This window comes from Anas acuta, chromosome 2 (genome assembly GCF_963932015.1).
Source record: "Anas acuta chromosome 2, bAnaAcu1.1, whole genome shotgun sequence".
NCBI classification, from domain to species: Eukaryota; Metazoa; Chordata; class Aves; order Anseriformes; family Anatidae; genus Anas; species Anas acuta.
The window spans coordinates 33664928-33688846 of record NC_088980.1 but is presented as its reverse complement, the minus strand read 5'-3'; the positions used below and the strand labels follow the sequence as shown (position 1 = coordinate 33688846).

At 41.2% G+C, this 23919-nt stretch overlaps 2 long non-coding RNA genes across 5 annotated transcripts; one reads left to right on the top strand and one right to left on the bottom strand.

The window, feature by feature from the left end:
• Positions 1 to 14: 14 nt before the first annotated feature.
• LOC137852435 (uncharacterized) lies at positions 15 to 22634 on the top strand. Of its 4 annotated transcripts, XR_011093838.1 has the most exons (6): positions 15 to 7016; positions 9218 to 9387; positions 9469 to 9617; positions 18285 to 18362; positions 22112 to 22168; positions 22374 to 22634. It is a non-coding gene; the product is annotated as an uncharacterized lncRNA (long non-coding RNA). The 4 variants fall into 4 exon arrangements; XR_011093839.1 differs by having other exon boundaries at positions 15 to 9387; positions 9473 to 9617; XR_011093836.1 differs by having other exon boundaries at positions 15 to 9387.
• LOC137852436 (uncharacterized) lies at positions 18234 to 22730 on the bottom strand. Its single transcript, XR_011093840.1, has 3 exons — positions 22615 to 22730; positions 22117 to 22519; positions 18234 to 18372 (listed from the first exon to the last, which is right to left on the bottom strand). It is a non-coding gene; the product is annotated as an uncharacterized lncRNA (long non-coding RNA).
• Between the last annotated feature and the right edge of the window lie 1189 nt (positions 22731 to 23919).

The following is a 23919-nucleotide window of genomic DNA, read 5'->3' as shown; positions in this document are numbered from 1 at the left end:
CCGGGCTCCCGCTGCAGCAGCCGCAGCCGCCGGCTCACCTGGCCCCGCCGGGCCGGGACAGGGGCTGCAGCCGGGGCCGGAGCCCCCCCCGGAGCCCCTCGGGGCCGGGCACCCTCCCGCGGGGTCCCCGCGGCCCCCTCGCTGTCAGCCTGCACGGAGGCACGGACGCCCGTCGGGTGTCCAGCATCAGAGCCACAGCCTTCGAGTGCTTTGTGATTTACATCTGCGCTTCCCGTGCTCTTACTGTGTACAAATACGGGACTAAACGCGCCCGTTTAGGTGCACACGTCCGAGCTGTACGCGGTCACAGGCACAGCACGATGCGCGTCCCATGCACAGCGGGTGGAGGGCCAGCTCCTGCAGCCGGCACAGGGCAAGGACCGCAGGAAATGCCACGCAGTTACCTGTTATCTGCAGCCTTATCCTTCCACCTGCCTGGGGGGGGCGGTGGGAATTTTAACATTTCGCAGGGAGATCCTGCACCCGGGGCACGTGAGTCTGTCCGGCTCCATCGCGTGGGGCACGGGCTGAGACCGACTGCTCCAGGCTAACTGCTGGGATGGCTCGAACCGATTTTGGCAAAACGGGCTTGTTTTTGTGAAATCTGTACCTTTATCTCAGGTGGACAGAAGCAGAAAATGAGGAGGATGTAACATGGGGCATAGGAGAAAGGATGACACAGTGTGACTGCACTTGGGTGTCCTCATGTGGACTCTCCTTTTTAACAAAGGCAGACACTGCCAGAACACACACACACACACACACACACACACATATATATATTATTTATTTTTCAGAAGAACCTGGATAGACAACCTCAGGAAAGAAGCAGATTTTATTTATTTATTTATTTATTTTTTTGAGTGGAAAGGCAGCTGTAGTGATTTTGCCCAGGGGGAGATGACAGCACTGAGATGCAAGTATAACAGAGTGATCCTCAGTAGCAGCAATCAGAACCATGCCTGGTGCTCAGCAGAGAGAAGCCATAGCAATAATAGGATAATATTAGAATAACAGAAACAATAACAGAATAAAAGGATAAAACGTAAAACTAACACTCTTGAGTGACTCATATCAAGGATTTGTTTGCAAGGCGCCAAAGGCCAGAAACAAGCAGACCAGATCAGCTCAGTACTGCAGACAAGCCTGGTGTTTGCCTTCTGGTTCATCAGGGGCAGATACAGCAGGGATGGACACTCGTTTCCATTTGTGATAGCACATCGATGCACATCCAGGAGAAATATTTCCTTCCAATTCCAGGCAGCTCATGACCTGTTCCCTGCAGACAGATCAGCTTTCCTTTTGTTGCCCTTTACCTAGCTGAACTGAAAACACTGACTATTCCTAAAATCACCTGAACTTGATGGAATGCTACATTTACTTAATAACATATTTTCAGCAGGCTTTCTGAAAGTTAGTCTTGTTTGTAATTTTTAATTTTGTGATATTATTTGATGTTGTCCTTTTTTCCTTGTATCATGTCCATTCCTTAGAAGTGTCCAAAAGACCTTTTTGTGCTGATCACTGTTATATGGGTTTACTCTTGACAATGCATCTAGTTATATCTTCAGAGTGAAATACAAGAAAATTCCAATTGTTGTTTCTCATCTTAAAGTTTCTAAGCTTTCTGTCTTTACTGCCTCTTACTGATTTTTGTTATGTTTTGTTTTGTTTTGTTTAGTCTTTGTATTTGAGTGTCAGTGTGACTTTTCAGAAGTACAGAGTATCCTTACATGCTCCCATGAAAGTTGCTAATTAATGCCTTACAAACTCAGTGCTTGACAATCCAGCGCAAAGCACAGCATTCAAGAGGAGGAACTCAAATTTACACAAGGCCATTAAAATGCTTCTGCTACTAGATGCTGTAGCAGAAGACAGATGGCTGCATCCTGATGTGCAAAACCTTCTTAGTGGGTACCCTCAAAAATAGTGGGTACCCTCAAAACTATTAACAAGGGATCTTGAGTTCCTATAGCTCTTTAAGAGATGGGTTTTCTGTTGTCCATCAAGACACGAACACTTCACCCATTTTTTGGCTTATTTCTTGTTAAGTATTTTTGTACTGAGCATTTGCTGAAGTTAAAGGGTCAGTAAGTGCTTCCATGTCTCTTCTCCATAGTTTCTGTGATACATTAGTGATATCATCTTCAAGAGCCTACATCTAAAATCCCACGCTTCAGAAGAGAGGTGTGTTTTGTTGTTTTTTTTCCACGTATTTTCAAATAAAAAGTCACTACCGGCTTCACCAAGAGGTTGAATAGGAGAAAATGAAACCAAACTGCCTCGTGCTCTACTTGAATTGAACAGGTAGAGCAGGACATTGATATCCTGCGTTCATGTTTCTCATAACTAAACATTGCTTTGAGAATCTACACGTGACACCAAAGAGCACTGGCACACAGGAACAACCTTTGCTTTTGCTGCATCGAAATTTTCTTTGGTTCTTTGCCAGCAGGGAACCACAGAGATGTTGGGGATTTTTTTGTGAAAAGCTCTGGGGATTGCTCATTTTCTTTCCCTAAAGGCAGGCTTGCATCATTTTTAAACAAGACTAGGATATGTAGTAATAGACTCAAATTTTCTCCTTGAGCATATCATATGCAAATACCATGAATTTCCATGCCTTAGGCTAAATTAGAGGTTTAGAGGAAAAATTCTTAGCTTTAATTTATGTTCTAATTTTCAACTTTATCTGTTTAGTCTTCAGAAGAGAAATCGTGCCATGGTCTTCTCTAGTCAACCTTCAGGCTGGCTAGTATGTGGTCCCAAGTTAAAGAGGCCCTGGAGATAACTGTTCTTGGGGAATATCCAAATATCACAGGTCACCCTAAATAGACATGTCCCTGCCAAATCATAATGATTGCAGACAGATACCCATATGTACACCTTTATGATTCAAAGTGGTTTTAAGCAGCCATTTTAACTCTGGAATGGGATTAAGGTAGCACTCGTCAGTCACCCTAGACTTGCCCCAGTAGTACCTTTCTGCTGTGGCTGCACTGATAAATGGCATCAGTAAGTGATTTCGTAAACCTTTCTCATGGGAGGAAGGTAGCTTGCACTTTGCCTCCATCGTGGTGCTGCACACCTTTTCATATGGCTGCATGAGGTACCAGAGCAGAGAACTGGTCAAGTTACAAGTTCTCCCATATTTTGTCTTTCACAAGCTCAGCACCTGCATACTAACTGTATTTGGCTTCTTCATGACCATTGCCCACTCTTGTGTATACACGGTTTTGACGAAGATCCCTTTTTTATTATGAGTTTTGTGTTTTGAATTGATGGACTGTGCTTCTATAGAAAGTCTCTGTCCGCTTTTGAAAGTAAATTGACTGTAAATTCTGCTTGGGTTTAAACAACTTCTTGTTTCCATTTGAGCTCTCTTCTAAGTATGAAAGATGAAAATTCAAAGACATTCTATGACTAAAGAGAAGAGGAAGGTTTTTCAGTCATCAGGGAAGATGATGAAGCTGAAAAGAGAAAACAGCGAGCAGTTAGAGTATATCAGAGGTACTGAATGGTGTAACTATTTGCTATTTTTACTGTTTATCATTTTTTAACATAGTATGTTAGAAGTAGATTGTGTTTTACAAAACATTCAAAAGGTAAGTTCTTCTGCACAGCTTGCTCAATGTGAAAGGAGAACAAAGGGGTGTCAATGTTTAGCTATGAAACAATCACACCTCTGAGTGCATGCCAAGTCTAGTTCAGTTCTGTAAGCATAGGATCTCTTTCAATCTTACATAAAAATTTGATATGTTGTTAATGAGACCCTTGTAGATCTAAGTATTTACCTACATTCAAGTCTATTTTTTTGTGACCATGATCTCTTTATCAGGCTGTTCTCTCACTCAGTCTGACCTCTAGCCATGCATCTTCATTCTGTTTTACTTCATGACTGTTTTTCTGCAATGTTGTAAGTTAACCTAACCCAAGTCATATAATCATCCTCTTGTGTTTTTCTCCTGGATAGCAGAAGGTTCTTTTTCAACTGACAGCTGAAGTTGAACGGTGGTTATTTTTATAATTGTATGCAAAATTATTCAAGATATACTACTTCTTAGGCTTGAGAGAGCTTTACTTCTACATCAGAGCTTAGAATATGGAGAGATGTTTAAAGTGGAAGTAGGTGTCATTTTTATATCCAATCTGAGTGTAATGAGTCATACAGACTGTCCACCTAGAGGGCTATCTTTTACTTATGCTACAAGGTGGTAGTAATGCTTTACTGGACCACTGATAAATGTATCATAACTCCATTGCCAGAATCAGGTGCAAGAATTTAGTGCATCTCCCTTTGGGAGATAACATTCAATAGTAAGTTATATGTGTTGGATTTTTTTCATAGGAGATGAATAACTAGAAAAACAAGACACACTATGCACCTGCTCCAACAGATGTGCAATTATACAAAGGTTTTTGGAGCTCAAGGATCCTGTAGTGATATAGGGGAACTACTGAGGAGTTTGCCACTATGGTCATACCTTTGGCCTTACAGTCCTGTCAAAAAATCTTAACATCACTGCTCAGAAACTGCCTTGAACAACTTCCTCCTTGCTGTGAAGGCTTTAACAAAGCCCTTTATTGTTCTATACTGAATTTGCTAAAGGGAATCTACTTACTATAGTGGGAGCCCTTTGTAATTGCACGTCAAAACACTATAACAGCAAGGATTAATAGGTTGTGCTGGATCTGTAATCTTCACTCTTCCCATACTGCTATTATTGAAACAAAAGTATCCTGAGGGGGCAAGCTGGCTATAAAGACTTTGATCCAGTCGTCAGAGGGTTCAAATGGTCTAGGTCCAACTAGATCTTTCCACCAGGTGGCCAATTAGAGGGCTAGGTGGTTTTAGTTTAGATGGCTCAATGGGGATATGGGAGATGTTGAATCACATCTCTTTCCTATCCAAAGGGATTGGAAACCCAGATTTGCTACTTTACAGGAAAGTTCTCCAACTCCTAAAAGTAATCATGGCCATCAGGTATTTTCCATTCTGTCCTCTTAAAGTGAACTATTTTTCATCAGATAGAAGAGGTCAGGAATCATTGTGCTGCCTTGGTGGGCTGGCCTGTATTTCAGGTGATGTTTGCCACAGGATATAACACAAGAAATGTAGCCCTTGGGCAGAAATAGAAAGTGATTCCCAAGAAATCTTGTGACCTCAGAGCTGTTGAGTAAGCCTGGGCAGGACTGAGGACCCACAGTATTGTCTCTGCTTCCTCCATAGGTTGCGTTTTGGGAGGAAGAGCTGGTCTGCACACCCAAACCCAGGATAAGTTCAGTGTTGGCTGCCTGGGAGAGAGATCTGCTTTCCTGAGGGGGAAAAGCTCCTCTCCTTGTTGTTTCTTTTGCGCTGGTGCAAGAGCTCCTCATGTTTTTTGACTGTCTCTCACTTAGCCCTTTGCAGGGGAACATCATGGCTCTGTCTGCCCCAGTCAGGTGCTGCTTGGTGTAAAGTCCCCTGGTATCACTTGTTCTGAATGTAGCGATTCCCCTGCTGGTTTTAAAAATACATGTGAAACCAAAAGGAAAAAAAAAAAGGAAAAAAAAAAAGAACACTAAAAAAAAACAGAAGCAGTCTAGATGAACCAATGGAGTCTGAAAAACCCTAACTCTCCCCTATGCCTGAAATGGTGTATGACAGTGGCAATTTTGGTGTGAAGAGGGAACGCGTTGGGTATCTCCCTTGTTGTCTTTGTACCTTAGCTCTGCAGCATCACGTCACTCCTGTGGCTCTCATCTTCATTGTTATTTATAAAGGCTCAGGTCTTGGGATTTCTATGGTCTGCATTTTTCTCATGCATCTTGCCTGGACTTGTCAGGATGAAGTGCTTAGGCTTTTGAAACATGTCTGAAAATGAAGTGCATTCTCTTTATTCCCCATAAATACAACAAACATTAGCAAACATGAACAGAGATCAAGGACTTAGTTCAGAATTACAGGTGCTTTTAAAAAATTGGTAAAATAAACTTATGTGTTTCATTTCATGGTATATTAATTATGTGTTTGTAACAGTCTAAGCAAAATTTCTGGTGCAGTGTTCCATATTTTACAAATATAAAATTGCTACCTTTTAAAAATTAATTCAGATAATTTTCTTTTAAAGGAATTTTAAATAGTCATATAGAATATATTCCTTGGTGAATGTTGCACTTTTCAGCTATGTGCTATCCATGTTTCCCAGTCAGCCCAGGTGCCACATACCTGTCCAGTGAAATCTGCTGCTTTCTGCCTGACACTTCTTACATGGTTCCATAGCTGTTGTGGGTTAATATCAGCATGGGAAAGCCATTACTCAAAGGAATGGCACTGCCAGGCCACAGTCTGACTTCTGCCACAAGTCACTTTTTCTCACCATCTCCCATGTGTGTTGGTATTGACATTTGAGCAGCTGGGGGGAGGATCTGGTTGGAAACGGACCTGGCAAAGGAATGTAATAAAAACAGGTTTCAGTGGGATCTATTCTATGATATGACTCTCTGCATGGCTGCCCAAACATTTGTGTCAGTGTGATGATGCCTGATTCCTAGGACTGAATAAATAATTAAATAAAAATAAAAACTGCAAATAAAAGAACTGTCGTTATGACAAACATGAAGAACATTTTACCTCATCCCAAAATAGCATTTAGTTCTCACTTCTCCAAAGTAGCACATACTCTTGAAACCAGATTAAAAAAATAGAAGGTTTTAAGAAATTTAAGTGTTCATCACTTTTATTAACAAAAAAATCTCATAGCTAAATTCAATCTGAATTCAGGAGGACTTCTGACTCCTCGCGCTTTCAGCTTTCACATTATATTTTGGACATATTTGTTATTCCCTAAATGGTCTTTTTAGCCAGCCCTACCCACTGCTCACAGACAGCCACTGCACATGTTTTATGCTGTTGTAACTCCTGTGGTTTTGAAAGGACTCCTCTTGCCTGATGCCCATTAAAGAGAAAAGAAAGTCAAGCTGAAGATTTTTGGAGTCTTAGACAACTGTTAGTACGTATTTTGCCATCTGAATAGGTTAGTCCACACCTGCCATTTTTTTATACTAAGCAATTTGAATAGGTTGCAAGATCCTTTGGACTACAAACTTCACGAGATCCTAACCTCTAGAAGTCATAGCTTTTGAAAAGGGTTTTGGTGTGTGGGCAGATGGCCTAGCTACAACCTTCACTGCTCTTTGGTCTACCAAAATCTTCTGCAGGACCAAAAGTCTGCCAAGAGTCAGCAAAGCGAAGATTTTCTGGCTTCTTACAATGATAAGAAATGTAGAAGGAGGAGAGTACTTTAACTTCCCTAGAATTCCTTTTTGTTTCATATTTCATAGTTTTCTTATGATGTATGTATAGAGCAAATTTTGTGTATTGTTTTAGAGAAGCAGCCACAGGGGGGTAAGTAAAATAACTGCTTATCAAAAGTGAAAAATCAATGTCACACAGAAGGAAAGTTGCTTTTTAAATTTTCTCAGTGTATGGTAAAATTACTGTAAAAGGGTGGATTTTGTTTACACTGAACTTAACGTCAACATTCCTATTGATTTCATTATGAACCTGGCACTGTCTTGTATGTAAAAGGAAAGACAGATGAATGGAAAATGCGGAAAATGAATTCTACCATCCCTCCTACCTTCTGTACAGTTTGTTCACTCTCACCTTAGCCTTAGTCCCTCTCACCACGATTTGAGAAAACATTTCTTAAAGTAGTACCATTAGATCAAAGGCTAGCAAGGTAAGAAATATATATAACTTGTTGAGCTTTTGCAAGGAAGAAAACCAGTCAGATGGTATAAGAAAGGGATAATTTACTGGTCCCATACATTAGATGACATCTGCTTAAAATCCCTTGTTTGCCATTGACAATCCCTTGTTTGCCATTGACACTCAGTTCATTGCCAGGGGATGAAGTCACTCTGCCTGTTGTGCCAGTTCTTCCTTTGAATTAGCCCCTTAAGCACTAATAATCTTGATAAGCCTGGGGTAACAAGAAGAGAATAACCTTGAAAGGTCACAAACTATACAATGGGAACATGTCTCTAAATCCTTCTAAACTGACATTCTCAAGTAAGGAAGAAAAAGGTCACACGAAAAGAATCCTTACATTACACTACAGTAAATCAAGGCTACTGCACAGTCTTGAAGAAAAAATGAAATACCAGTGAAAATTTTGCCTTACCCTTATTTTCTTCCTTTTTTTTGGGATCTGTAATGACTTTATTAAATCCAAAGTAGTAATTTACACAAAATAGAAAATATTACTTTTCCACTGTAAATGCTCTAAAAAAATCAGGGATGGCTCCTGGTGTTTCTAGATTGCAGGACATCTGTGATAGCTGACTGGCTTTCTCAGTTTGCTAAGAAATTGAATTGTAAATGAGAGTCTAGAAAGTTTCCTGCTAAAATTGGGCACATCTAAAGAGATGTCAGATTAGAATTTTACTGTATATCACCTGACATGTAAACGATCATTACAGGGAACCATCAGCTCCTGGTGTCCCTTGCCCTGGAGCTTGGTAGCAGTGTTGATGATGTTACACCTCAAACAGAAGTGCCCTGGGGCCAGGGACTGCCATCATCAGGGCCCAGTCACCACGATATACTTCCACAAAGTAGATAACTAACAAGCCACAATGACTGTCTTTCTGAACCACAGCTTCATTGTCTTGAATATTGTCCTCAGTGGCATAGATCTCTTCTTCCTGATGCAGAAAAGAAGACTAAATTCTTCAGCTCTACTATCTGTATCTGTACCATAGACACTAAATATTACATTACAGTATTATATTACAGTATAATTTCAGCTGTACCATACATCAGCTATACTGGCAGTGACAAAAGCACTCCCTGGGAGGAGAGGGGAAACTGGAGCTGGTTGGCCATCTTGGGGCATTCCCACTGCTCTGTGGTTCAAGCTCCATCCAGATAGTCCACAGCAAAGCTGCCAAAAACTCAACATGTTGTTTTACAGACCCAGAGCAAAGAGGAATCTGTTCCTGTCTCTGCTGTGGTGCTGACAGTAACTACAATCGCACTCTGTTTTCTAGTGGAGAAACTCTTGCACAGGGAGGCATCTCTAACAGAAGTTTTAGTCTTGGCTCTGAAAGGAGCCACACAGTGGTCTTGGGCACTTCACATGGTCTGGAGTTATTCCTAAATATTCACCAAAGGGTCACTTTTTGAATGCTGTCTTGAGATGTACTTCTCTTCATATTTCCATTTCTCCAGCTTCTTGCACAGTATTGTCTTAGATGTGGAAGATCTTCAAATATTAGGTGCCTGCACCGTGTTTCTGAGTAGTCTTGTTGTCACTGGTGGTAACGCTATGCCTACACAGCAGTGAAGCATACGAAGACATCCACAGGACCAGGGTTCCGCTATATAAAGCTATTTTTAAGGTATGGTGTCTGAAACCTTTACTTTCAATGCACATTTCTCAGCATATGCTGAGCTGGAAGATGTAGGTGTCTCTTTTTCAGGCAGAATTTTATGCAACATAGGAGGAATATGTTAAATGTTTCCTGGAAATAAATGGAATCTTTCCAAGAGCCTGAGCACCAGAAGAAAAAGAAATGCAATACACTGACATAAAAGATCATGCTTAGGCAAAGAAAACAGTTGGTTTTAGGTAAGTAATGTAGTATTTTCCTATTACAAATAACCAGTCACATTCTCATGGTTTGTGTCATTTCTCTCTGCTGATTTCTAACTTTCCAGTCTTGTGTATTTTATTCATTACAGTTAGTTTACAGTGCTGAAAAAAATCTCCTTTTTCTTTAACAACTCATACCATGTAGGTAACATTTCTCCTAATTAATAGTAGTGCCCACACAATTTGACTTTTCAGCTTGGTGGTCTTATCATTGGGCTGCAACAGAATGTTAGGGTTATTGTTGTTGGCAGTTTTCTTGTGTCTTTTTTTTTTTTTTTTTTTTTAATGATTGTTTAGTAAATGATTGAGCAGATGAAAGAATTAGGTTTGCTTCAAATTGCTGGGGTGAAATTTCAGAATTTCCGCTTGACGTGATAGGGTATTTATCATATGTTTTGAGCAGATGTTCAGGGATTATATTTATAATAATGTTTGAACTTACAGAATGAAACTGATTCAATATAGAGTATCAAGTTAAAAATGGCTTAAGAATCTATTTCTATGCATAAATGCTCAAAGATTTTAGGAGAACAGATTTTGTCATACCAGCGCCTCTTGTACCCTTGTACCAAGGGATTTTTGCCACTGAGTTCAAGAAGATTGGGAAGAGGCCAACAAAGTCCATCTTGTTGATCTTCCCCACATTGCGAAACTGTTTTAACTACGGGTGCTCTAATAGCAGTGCTTGTAACTCTTTTGCTGGGAATGCTGATTGGAAAAGATAATACAGCTGGCATAAACATAAATCTCTCAACAAAGAGATTTGGAAGGGAATAGAAATCTCGCCTATTGGTAGCTAACTCCTCATCCATGATTCCATCTCTGCTCCTCACTGTTTTCCCAGCCAGTAATTCCAGAACTGAGCTATGCCCAACAAAACCAGACAAGCGTGAAGTGCTGTTCTGGGGGAGTTGGTGCCCCTGTGCACGCTGAGAGCTGGACTAAGGGTGTGTGGGCAACTTCTGCCAATGCTACTGTGGTGTGGGGCAGAGCTATAGCCTCCAGCACAGAGAGAAAGGAGTTCATCTGCTGACAGCCCCACAGCCACCTCTTTCTGTGCTAGGGAGTCCCAGCTCCACTGGTAGCATCCAAACAGCACTCTTCTCATTTTCTCATCCAGCATGCAAATGTTGGACAGGGCATGGGTGATTCTAGGTGCTCAGATGTGATTTGCAAAGAGGATGTCAATGGAAGTTAGCTGTGAGCATACTGCTGGCTACTGCTCAGGTAGGCTCTTTTTGCACACTTTTAGGATGATTATGCATGCAGGACATTTTGGATCACAGATTTGTCATAATTTTTCTACTTTGAATTCAAGATACAGAGAATCTGGCATTTATTTTTATTTTTCTAGAAAACTCCTGGATTATTATGCAGCAAAGTGTGCCAATGAATTTTGAAGCGATTGGTATGTGGTAGCATAGCCCTGCTAACAAGTATTCTTCATTTACTTCCTGGGTGTGGACAGAGCTGGTTAAAAGGCAGAGCACTGCTGAATGTTAATAAGTTCGTGGAGAAGAATGAACTTATGAGCTGGGTGCTGTGATGGCAGCAAAAGCATTGGATGGAAATAACTGTGGAAGAGAAGGATCCTTTTATATAAGTGGATATGCTGCTGATGTGATCTCAGCATGGTCTGGTGAGGTATATCCAACAGAAAAGAACAAAGCATAGTGCCCTTATGCCCAGATGTTTGTGATATTTCATTTAAATATCATTCATGCTTAAGCAGAGATAATCTGGTGCCCATCAGGGTGCCCAGAGCTGCCCAAAGTGGTCAGAGGGATGGAGAGCTTTGTGCTGGAGAGGAGCTGGGAAATGGATGCTGCGTTTAGGCTGGCAAAACAAAGCCTCAGAGGGGACAAAGACTGCTGCCTATCTGCCTATCAGCAGTGCAAATATCTGAGGGCAATGAACGCATGGGAATAAACTAGCTGTGAACAGAAATGTGACTTTCAAACAAGAAAGTGCTTCCTAACCACGAGAAAAATTTCCTAACCAGAAAAAAGCTTTATGCAGTGAGGTAGGTCAGATGCTGGAAGAGGTGCCCAGATTGCCATCAAATCTCCAGCACTGGAGAAGCACAAAGCTTGACTGGATGAGACTCTGAGCAACTTGGCCCAGGTTTGAACTGGCTAGTCAAGCAGAGGGTGGCCAAGATGACCTCCAGAGGTGCCTTCCACCCCAAAGATCACATGTCCCATTAAAATGAGGACATTCCCAGACACTCTTCACAGCATGTTAGTGACAGAACGAATCAAAGAAAGGAAAACCTCTCAAAACCCAAACTGCTGTTAAGGCAGACCTTTCTGACACGTTTATTGTGCATGTTGGTGGTAGGCAGGAAAGAGATCTGGGGACAAGGCTGTTTTTACCAGGTTTTGTGCCTTACAGGGAGGACACACAAGGACAAGGCAGAAAATGTTTAGCCATCTCTTTTTATATTTGGGCCTCAGTTTAGTAGCAGAAATGATGCTTTCCCTGCATTTTTTGAAACAGAGGAACCTAGAAAATTACTTATTGATTGTCTTTATCACTTTTTTTCCTCAATTTATTTTTCACAAGATTCAGTATTTTTTGCAGGAGAGCTGAGAATGACCAAAGTAATGAACAAAAGGAAGTGCTTAGGGTTGGAAAAAATCTATCATTTTTCAATGAAGAAGACTACAGATGAGGTAGAATGGGGATATAGAAAAGAGTGGGGGGAAAAGTTGGGGAGGAAGGAAAAATTCAAAAGAGTATTCAAGAGGAGATGAAGAAAAAGGAAGCAGGGGAAGTAGAGTTTTGCTAGAAAGATTCACAAATTCTATTTATTTTGCAGTTTCAGTGTCAAAGTCTCTTAGCAATTTAAAAGGCGAAATGAAATGGGGAAGTATAGTGGACATGACTTTCACTTTTGAGTCATGGAATGACAGAGCTTGCAAAAGATGGGGCACTTGCCTGGGCAGAGTCAGCAAGAACAGTTTGTAACTCCTCACCCAGTGAGACTGCTGTTCAGCTGGGATGACCATCTCTCTGGGGGAGAGACACTTGAACCTTCAGGTCCATTAATTCCTGAGAGTAGCAGGAAAGATCCCTTAATCATTTGCAACTCAGTTTTCTGTCAGTGTTGTTCCAGTGAAATAAAGAGACAGTTTGACTCCTCTCAGGGACCTCAAGCACATCTACCACACTGAGCTGATTACTGCAGGTGGTAACTGTGTTCCCGATGTGCGTTCACTGTTGGGAGATGCCAAAATTGCTTCAAGAAAAGAAGAGATTTGCCACATGTTCAGGGTTGTGTTTCCTATACACATACTTTGGTAAGAACTGTGCATTAGTGGCTGGTGTGCATGGCCCTGTTTTCCTTGGGAAACGAATTTCTTGGTGTACTTGCTTTCACAAGTGCTTTGGGTTGGTACCAGATGATAGTTTGGCCACAGATTGAAAGGATCTGATGGCTGTGGTTGTGTTGTTGTTGCCCGGTTGCACCCCAAAGGAAGCAGTGAAATAAATGATCCCCCATGAGATGGTGCCAAAGTGTGGGATCAGAGCTTAAGGCTCATTGTAAAATTTTGAGACGGATTCAGGAACAAACTGAGCTCCAACAGCATGATCCAGCATGATGCATGATCTGAATTGGGTTTGGCAGTGAGGGCAAGATGTTTAGAAATTACACATTTATGTCTATGCATGAAGTTATGTATGAGAACATGTATAGTGAGATGGCTTATTAACATGAAAATGGGCTTCAGTGCCTGCGAATGATTTTAGCCATGTGTAACTCACTGGCAAAGATCACAAAATTATTATTATAAATAATAATAATTATTTATTATTATCAATAAATATTATTCCAACCTAATTATTATTAGGTTGAAAAAGACCTCCAAGGTCCAACCAGCCCCTACCACCAATGTCACCCACTGAACCATGTCCCTAAGCACCATGTTGAGCCTTTCCTTGAACACCCTGAGGGAAGGTGACTCCATCACCTCCCTGGGCAATCTGTTCCAATGCCTGGCTGCTCTTTCTGAGAAGAAATGTCTCCTAATTTCCAACCTGAACCTCCCCTGGTGTAACTTGAGGCCATTCTCCCTCTAGTCCTATCACAAGTGTGAGAAGAGGCTGATTCCCAGTTCCCCACACCTTCCTTTCAGGCAGTTGTACAGAGCAATAAGGTCTCCCCTGAGCCTTCTCTTCTTCAGACTAAACAACCTCAGTTCCCTCAGCTGCTCCTCACAGGACTTGTGTTCCAGGCCCTTCACCAGCTCTGTAGCCCTTCTCTTTACATGTTCCAGGGCCTCGATGTCCTTCTTGTAGTGAGGGGCCCAAAGATGTAGCATTAGAGGTTTGGAAAAGGTCCTGGCAACTAAATTAGAGCAAACAAATCCTGGCCAAACTGTATATGAAATGGGAAAGCCTGGACAAGAAGTAATTGAGCCAATCTTCAGCACTGAGAGATAACCTGGCTTGATTGGCTCATACTTGAGGAGAAAAGTCTCATAGTCTAAACCCACCTGTAGAAGGCACAGGCCACATCTGCAGCCCAGCACTGGGACATGCCCTTCTCATGTGACCCAGCAGAGATCAAGTCAACTCACGTAACATGCCAGATCCATCTTTTTTGTTGTCTCACGCTTTCATTGGAGAAGTCAAAGTTGCCATCAATGCTGTTGGAGAAACACCAGCAGTCCATGATAGGATGGTCCTTTCTTCCTACTTTAACCAGTTTTCAGAAGGACTGGCAGTGATGATGGGCACAGGATGGTCTCCCTGCACAAGAAGGCAGGGGATGATGTGGAGCTGGAAACACTAGGAGCACCTACCTACACGGAGTCCTTCCAAGGAGAGTGTGGTCTGAGGTGACACACAGTGAACAAGGTCTTTACTTGAATGTGCTGGTAATGGGAAGTGTGGTGGCCAGTCTAGGAGGCACTGCGAGGTGTGGAAATTCAAATAGGTGCTGCAGCCTCTGGGACAGATTTTGCTGGGCTGTTTTCTGGATAATAGGTGTTATAACAGATGTACTAGTAGCTTCAGTGTAATTATCTGTGTTGTAAGCATAGACTCCTTAAGCTCAAGGTCAGGGAAACTTGTGCTGCAGTTAGCCTATGTTTACGACAATGGCTAAATGCACATAAAAGTTAAGCTGTGTAACTAAGATCCATTGTAATTGAATCCATCAAATGTTTACTTGATCCTGCTTAGTCCAGTTACCATTTCATTTGCTACTACATGCTCTCCAGACTAAGCTAGAATTATAGCCCTGTAATTTAGGGACCAGCTTTTACACCTGAATGCCTAAAAATATTGAAATTGTGATTATAAACCCAATTTATAAGGATTGACTTTGCACCTCCACTACAGACAATGAAGAAACAGAAAATAAAGAACATGAGAAAAAAACTATTAGGAGAGATGTTTGCCTTCCAGCTGGTCTACATTCTTGTAAAAGCAATAATTTGCGTCAAAGTAATCTAAACAGAGCAATCAGCAAAGGAAATTAAAACTGTCGTTCTCTGACATAGAATACCACTTGATGAGAATGAAGAACATCTGTAAGCTAAATCATCCACCTAGTATTTCATCTTCATGCTGTCCTTTTTACAGACCTCACAATAGTGTTACTAGCCTATGGCTCTTCTCTGGCAATTAAATAGTTAGCACCGGTAAATTGTGTTCTGTGGTAATTGTGTATATTTATATGTAAAAAATATATATATTTTTTTCATATTCTCTTGAAAAACAAACAGGATAAGCTGTAACTGGTAACTGCTTTTGGAATGTGAATTACTTTTTAAGTCTTCTGAGAAAAGAAAACAAAGCTTCAGGCTTCAGTCCTAGAAAAGCAAAAAGAACCCAAAGAAATAAAATCATTTGCATTTTACATGAGTATTTTTAGACAACATGTTTTGTGTATCATTCTTACCATTTTATTTAAAAATGTAAGGTTATACATATGTTAAAAATAAAATTAAAAAAAAAATCCTCCAAACAATTCAATCAACACATGCACTCATTTTGGCCTGGCTGCTTACATAGTTCTAGAAAAGAATAACTTGGCATGTGAAGAAGTTAAAATATTCCCATTTTAATACTCTTTATCCATCCATTTTAGCTTTGATTTCAGGCAAATTTATATGAACTGTTTCCTAAACTCTCTTAGAGTTGCTAAAATGTTTTCCTCCACTTCTCGCTCTGCAAAAATGACCAACTTCATGCTCGGACTTGAATGGATCTTACCTTGACTAACATTTTCATCACATTCTCCGACTTAACACAGAAGCTGAAGTGCAAGTTAGTCAAGGAAATGTTCTCTTTACTACTGTTCCAAAATGTAAAGAAAAATACCCTCCCCACCCCTTGTGACAAAATGGCAGTGGAAGTGCAGGCTGCTGGACCAGCCAGGCTGCTGCCAAAAGGGATGCCCAGAGAAGGGAAGAATGAGAAGATCCTCACATCTCTTCTCCCTACTCTATTTGGGCTTCCTCAGACAAACCTTGCCAACTGTATGCCCTGCTTGTTGGTCCCTGAAAAAAATTAACTCAGTCAGCTAAGCCCATTTTGTTCTCTGCTGTGGGTGGGTTTGTTGTACGAATCCTATCAGGAGGATACAATGCCAGTATTGTCAGGTGTACAGACCTTTCAGTGATAAGCAATTCCAGAAAGCAAGAGGCTAAATGCATATTAAATATTTTTTTTCTTTCTATACTTGATTTGCTGGGTTTGAGCCTCTGGGTAATATTTATCTGTTTTTCTAAGTCTATCATCACAAGGGATGAAAATTTCATTATTATTATTATTATTATTACTACAATTATTACCATTATTACTATTAACATCAAAAGTGCACCTGAAACACTCTGAGGATATTATGGCTCTAATAGTGGCATCAATAACACTTAATAAAGTACTGGGAGGTCATGAGGTTCTGAAGTGGGTGAGACTGAAAAGAAATGCTTGCCCTCAGCTTGCTTGTAGTCATTCATCCTGAAGATAAATTGCCTAAGCAGGAAAATAGAGATTTGCTAAATTATTTCAGTATAAAATGTGTGGGGAAAATTACTGGCACGGTATGGTTAAATACCCTATCAAGCAAGCATAAGGACTTCAAGCCACCCTTCAACTGCATAAACATCTTGGCCAGTGTTAGTCCAGTATATCTGGGTTTTTGGTCCATAACGTTTTAAATGTTTATTTTCTCTTTCTGCTAGTCATGGTGCTAACACACAGTAAGGATTAATGAGATTTATGAGAATTATCTTCAAGAATTGAAAACGCCTCAAGAAAAGTATAATTCTGTTTCTTGGCTGCATTCAGCCTTCTATTGTGTAAGGGAGCCTAAGATTCTCCATTTTGGTAACATTACTGCTGTGTTCAGGTATTAGCAAATGAGAAGAAAGAGATGTTCAGAGGCATAAATAACAGTGATAGGTCCATTTCCCATGCGCGTTAAAACTGCTTTTACCTTCTCCTTTAAATAACAAGCAGTTTAAATGAAATCCATCTCCAAAACCAAATTTTTCCTATTTCAGATTTTAGAAATCTTATAGAGATGTCTCATGCTTTAGTTTTCCTAAGTAAAATTCTTTTAATAATTGTATAGATTACAGGAGAAACACAATTTATTTGCCTTTCTACAATTTGTAATGTTTTCTAAACTGTCGCTAATGTCTTCACATTAAGCACAAGTCTTAATAAGTTCAGCTCCCTGTCACTCTCTTAGAGCCCTGCAGCCTCTGAGAGGGTTTGTCAGTCTTTCATTCCATCCTGGCACATTGTTCAGAGTGCCACAAGCAGAAAGTGCTCTTGACTGAGACACAGAATGATTCCCCAATACTGGTCACCAGAAGCTCAAAGGTGAAAGCAGATGCAAATAAATCCAATGTTAACATTCCTAGAGAATGGTATTCTTACATGTTTATCATAGCCCTTAGGTAACCTGCACTATCTGAGTGCCAATAATTGTAATTAAGTCATCAAATAGTTATTAAAAAATGTAGAACTACCATGCAAGACAGGGTGGAGAGGCAAACTTTTTAGTACATGTATGACCTGAACTGCTTTTCAAGGGCTCTTGCAGCTGCTTTATTATTATTATTATTATTATTATTATTATTATTATTATTATTATTATTATTATTATTATTATTTTTCCCCAGGTAGGTTGTACTTAAGTAATTAAAAATCTAGTGGTTACCCAGAAGATTGCCAAAGGAGACTCCAAGCAGAATGCATTCTCCAGAGCAGTAGTGTGTACATGTACTCTCCATAGGTAAGCTTGGACATCCTCCAGAAATTCAAAGTGATGCACATGAAGATTTTTAGGCAGAGAGGCCTTTCTGACATTCACATAAGAGTAGAGGAAATGTTTCACCTTCAATGTCATGTTCTTCACTCCCTTAACACAGCTGCTGACATGCTCCTTTCAGCACTGTGCTTCTTCTAACAGTTCTTAATTACGCTAGGGGAGGGAGGGGGACAGTTGGTGCTGTTCATGAACAGCCACTTGCATCAGTGAGCCTGTGGTGATATACTGCCTTGAGTGACAGAGAGGAACTACACAGGGGTATGAATTTCCAAATTTTTAAACTACCTAGCTAACAAAAGTCTCTGTAGAGTTGATCAATTTCTTAATGTATTCTTGGTATTTCCTTGCAGTTCATTGATGTTTTGGGGAGCAATGTTGAATCTTTGACCAAAACAAAGGAATGACACTGTGACTGAGTGAGTAAACCGGTGACAAAGTCTTGTAAGCCTTTTCTCAGATTGAACTTTGATGTGCATTTAACAGAAGTCCCCCCAACAAATGCGGTGAGACACAGATTTCATCCACAACAGTTTCCAGACCTGGTTTGTGCTTGTGCTGCTGATGGAGAGGAGGCAAAAGAGGGAAACAAGATGAACAGGGTTGGGGTTAAACAGTGAAGGGTTGGAGGGACTGTTATTTATTAAATTTTTATTCATTTATTTATTTATTTTTGTGTAGACCTTCCTTAACACCTGAAGCTACAGCCTCTGTTTTAGCTAGTGCTGGAGGGAGGGCTACTTTTCAGAGGGGACTCTGAAGAGAAGATACGGGCAGTTTTGAGCCATCTATCCCCAGCAGACTCACCAGTCAGGTCATGGTGGTCCTTGGGTGACCTCTGGCAGCCTGGCTTAGAAACTGGACAGAGACCAGGTCCTGAGCCTGGAGCCTGACATCTGCAAGGATGCAGTCACGCCTGAGGATTGCATAGCTGAATTTAACTCACTCCTATAATTCCAGTGGTAAGACTGGTGAGAAGTCTCTGCTCCTGACGCTTCCCACAGACTGTTTCTTGGCTGATCCTCTGGCAGTGTCCCAAAACCAACAGTGTATTCTAACACGTCGGCAGGGTTTGTCAGCAGAAATTTAGGGAAAAAAAAATAACCACCAGTGTTGCTCATTTTAATCTTTCAGAAGATTTCAGAGTGCTGAGCAATGAGGCTTAAAGTGTTAGACGAGGAGCAATAAGGAAAGAGTGATTATTAACCACGTCTGATGAGAATAACATTGCAGATCCTGTCCCGAGTTTCGTGGATTTGTAGTAAGCCCCTGGCCTCATGGTTTTGCATATCGTACTATTTCAAAATTCATGAGACCATTATTTTTCCTTCACTAAGCCCTATTTTTCATGGTGTCTACCACACAAAGCACCCAGAAACAGCTCATAATTTACCAGGTCTCTGTGTTGACTAGGTCATGTAACCACACCTGCCTTCACTGCTACCCTCACTTTTCCTGTCTCTGCATTTGGCTTCTGCCTTTTTGCTGTATCTCAGATCATAAAATCTGTGGGGGAAAGTCAACTTCCATGTGAGTTATACACTGCTATTCGCCATGAGATTTACTTCTTGATGGGGTCTGCACACTATCTTTTAATATCAGGGGAAAGAAAAGCACTATATAGGCCTATCTGAAGAGTTTAGGGACAATTAACACTTCCTAAAAGGTGAGCAGGACAGCCTGAAAGTCTGAAAATCTCCTTTATTTGCTCAGACAGCACTACAAACTGTTCAGAGTGACAGGACCATGGGCAGTAAGGACCTGGAAAGCAAAGAAGTCTCCCGTGTGTAGAGCCTGTACTGAGACTTTTATACAATAAAGCAGGAGACTAAGCAAAAAAGACCTAGCAGTAGTGCTGTAAGGGTGTATAATTCATATTCTGAGTTAAAACTGTGTAAGCAACCTCAAGTAACCTGGTTAAGAGCCATTAACAAAGATGCTTTGAGAGGTACCACACGTGGGTCTACAGTGTTGCCTAAGTAAACCAGACAGGAGAGAGCAATTGGACTTGGTCCTACCCTCTCAACGTCTTTCTTGGGGATGAGACTTATTCCTGTCTTCTTTTGACCCCATGAGATGAAAGATAAGTTTTGTGCCCATCTTGGAGACATAATTCCTTGCTCCAGTGTCCTTGTGGTGGTTCTCAGAAAAGCCAATGTGTGATTTACTAGAAGGCATACTATCTTTTCAGAGGGGTCTTCCCCTAAAAACACCGGAGGGTAGGGCTGTGATGAGACAAGGCTTTCTTCCTCACATTTATTTTTCCTGTGGAAAAACAGAGGATCCAGGTCTGTGTCATTCTGGATTTATACCAGTGTGTATGCCCGAGGGCTCCTCTGTTGTTGACCATCCCGTTTTTCTGGGACCACACCACAGGAGATGCTGTAGAAGATCAGCTCCAAAAACCACCTAATGAAAAGGCAAATAATGTCATCCAGTACTTTTATTTGTACCGTGCAGTCTGAATCCATGCTGACTACACAACACAGGATGAGCTCTCTCTTTACCTGTGTAAACCACTGCCTTGTTCCAAGGTGCACACATTATTAAATGAAGACCAAAGGGTTGGGTGAAGGGTGAGGGCAGCAGCCCAAGTTCCAACTTTCACTGACTCACTGCTGCATCCTGGCCACGTTCTCATGTGTCTTCTAAGCAAGTAACTTTTTCTGCTGACTCACAGTCTTACAAAGTGTTTTTACCTCATGACTGATCCTTTATTTATTTATTTATTAATCCAGAAACAAAAAACAGCAAACTCACTTCTGATTTCTGCTCTCTTCTGCCCTGGGGAAAGTTGCTGGGTCATAGGAAATGTGGATTCTGCTCTGCTTTATATCACTTCCTGCTTTTTCTTATTTTCCTTTCATACCCAGTGTTATCTCTGGGATATGGAAACCTCCACAGCTGCCCTGGGGAACCTCCAGCTGTCTCACTTACTCTCTGTCCTGTTAACCACCCGTTACCCTGCTAGAGGACAGCTGTCAGGGCCTTTCGGGGATTTCATTCAGCACAAACTGCTGCAGTAAAAAGGCGCTTGTAATATTCCTGCTGCCTTTGCTGCTCTTACTGTAAGTTGCAACAGCTTTCACAGCCTGTTTCCACACACGGTCACATGGTAAATCCCTGTTGACATCAGTGGATAAGCTTTCCAGAGCCTGCAGCCTGGCTCCAGCAGAGCCAGTGCAGAAACCCAGGACCTGAGCTGGGTTTTCTTGACCCAGTGTTAGGGAACTCCTGGGATTTGTAGCATCTCGGGGGCAACCCCACTTCATCTGCAGAATGAAGCCTCTGAGCTTTGCAGCTTGCTGCGGAGGCACCGTGCAAGAGGGATGTATTTTTGGCTGAATCAAGCAGTATGCACTGAGGCAGGTTGGCATCATAAACAAACCTTGAGGCTCAAATCCCATATATAACAATCCAAGTGCCCATGTTGGGCAGTGATTTATTTTTCTATTTATCACGTGTTTCAAAGAGAAAAGATGTTTTTGCATCTGAAATTTTGTGGAAAGCCTCTCTCTCTAAACCCATGAGATTTCTCACAGTAAGACAGTGTAACTAATGCCATGGCACATCAGCCACCTGACGGTGCCACAGCTTGGCCAATTGTTTAAGTCTAGAAGTCTGTGTATGTGGAAGGTGTTGTCACTGTCTACACTGGAGGGGGAAGGAAAAGTTATTTTCAGTGTTAGGCTTGTGGCTACATCTTGATTAAAATTAAAAAAAAAAAAAAAGCAAAACAATACAAGTACAAACCACACTGCTATTGAAAAACAGGAGTTCATATACATGCTGAGGAGCCATCAAAGTTTAGCTGCACTTGAAACACAATCCCTGATTTCCTCTGTACAAAGCCTGGTGTCACAACTGCCTTTTGTCATCTTTACTTCAGCCCCCTCCTCCCTGCTCTCTGCCCAGCTGGCCAGTCCTGACACAGCCCACAGCTGTCATAACACTTATGCACACAGAATATTCAGGAGGATGGGTGTCTTGATGTGAGCCAAACCTACTGTATGTGAGGTTGAGAGTAAAGCTGGCTGGTCAGGAAGGTGGGGGGAGTGTGAATGGAATTTGGCAATTATTGTTGTGTAATTTCCAAATACCCTAAACATGGACAGAAGAAGGAACTGAGTTGATTTTTGGATTTATTTATTTATTTATTTATTTATTTATTTCGGTTTAGACCACACTTGCCAAACATTGGACATCAGAAGCAATAACTTTAAAGCAGTGCACTAAGGTAAGATGTCACTGGAAGAGGCGTGCAGGATGAGCAGAAGTTCTCTGGGCAGTGTAGCATTGCACTAAGATGTGTGTCCACTGCAAGTGCTCCTTGTGGAGCCCTGCACAAAGCACAGCTGTTTTCGCATCCTGTTATGTTTCAGAAAGCCTCTCTCAGTCTCCCTGAAAGAGACTGAAGCGGTTTCACTCTGATTGCTTTGCAGATGCCAATGGTTTGCTTGGTTTCAATGGAAAAAGGGAAGAGCAAGCACCATCCATTGACCAGAAATCAAATGTACCTGCTAAGAGAGAAAAGAAGAAGCTGCAAGTCTTTCTTGCTGAAATAAGTTGACCTTATTTCCTGGGAAGCCTGTGAGGAGAAAAAAAGGAATGTTAACCCCCTTATCTCTCTTCCCAATTTCCTAAGCCCTATTATCTGATTTGCACAGTCTCAAGATGACTCACTCATCTGAAGCTTGGTGTTCGGCGCCTCTTGAGAGCCATGGTTGGTCAGTATAGCATAAGTGTGCTAAAGGAGAAATGCAAGAGGAAATGGTTGTGATTTCTCGAGAGCGAGAGCTCAGCTGTTGTTCAAAGCTTTCCAAGATTGTGCAGGGTCCTCTCCTGCTTCCTTTTTCTATGAAAGAAACTGTGATGAGCTGCACTGCATCCTGAGCATGAAGAAGTGGCGATCCCTGGCTGACTCAGTGGCTGCTAGCAGTAGCAATATCACTGTAATTAATCAGTCAGTCAGTCCCCAGTAGATTACCTACAGTCATTCTCTTTGTTGTGCAGGCAGGGAATTCAAGGTGCAGGGAAGCTGCTTTGTCCAAAGACATAAGGAATGAATGTCAAAGCCCCCAGGAAAATCCTTGAGGCCAAATGCTATTTTCAAAAGTACACATTACAAGTTATTTACATCTTAGAAATTATTTAACTGATGTTTCACACTCATCTTTACTGATTTTTCAAGCCATGTGACAATTTTAATTTTGTTGTCTAATGTTCAAATTAAAGGTAAGAAAACCCGAAGCCTGGAGGTTAATCATAGAGTGCAATGAACCTGAACCCAAGGGTAACTTGCTGCCTGTTTTCTACAAATGGTGTTTCAATGACTAGAGTTTCTTAAAGAAATAAACATACTATGATGTTTCATCTGGTGGATTAATAAGTAGATTTTACCCTGGTAGCACAGACTAAGAGGGATCCCAGCTAGCTCTAATCAGAGGAAAATCAGAGCACATTGCCACTACATAACAGATTTTTCTCAGCATCACCAAAAGCTGGACTCATTACAACTGTCTTGTTACAAAACCACTCTTCTTAATATCCACTCTATTACAATTGAGTGACAGGTGTTTGGAGCTTATACACATTCATTTGGACTGTAATAAGCCTTTTGTCACAGAACTAAATTGTTATCCTCTATTCTTCCAACTCCAGAACTTGTTACAAGCCACACTTCCTGCCTACAACTTTTGAAAGATCCCGAGCTTTGTGAATTTTCTCTGTTAGCATAGACTCTATCTCAAACAAATGGAATTTTGGAATTTTAATATTTATTGTTTGCAGGTCTGATGGGCTAGAGCAGAAGTTTCTCTCTGAAAGATATTATAGGAGCTACAGTTGGAAGATATTTAAGCTATACTGCAGCCTGCAAGTACCACGAGTATTTCTCCCTACAGCTGTATTTTCAGAAGCCTGTCAGCACAGACACCAACTAAAACTGGACAGGACTCTAAAACAGTTTTATTTATTTTATTTTATTTT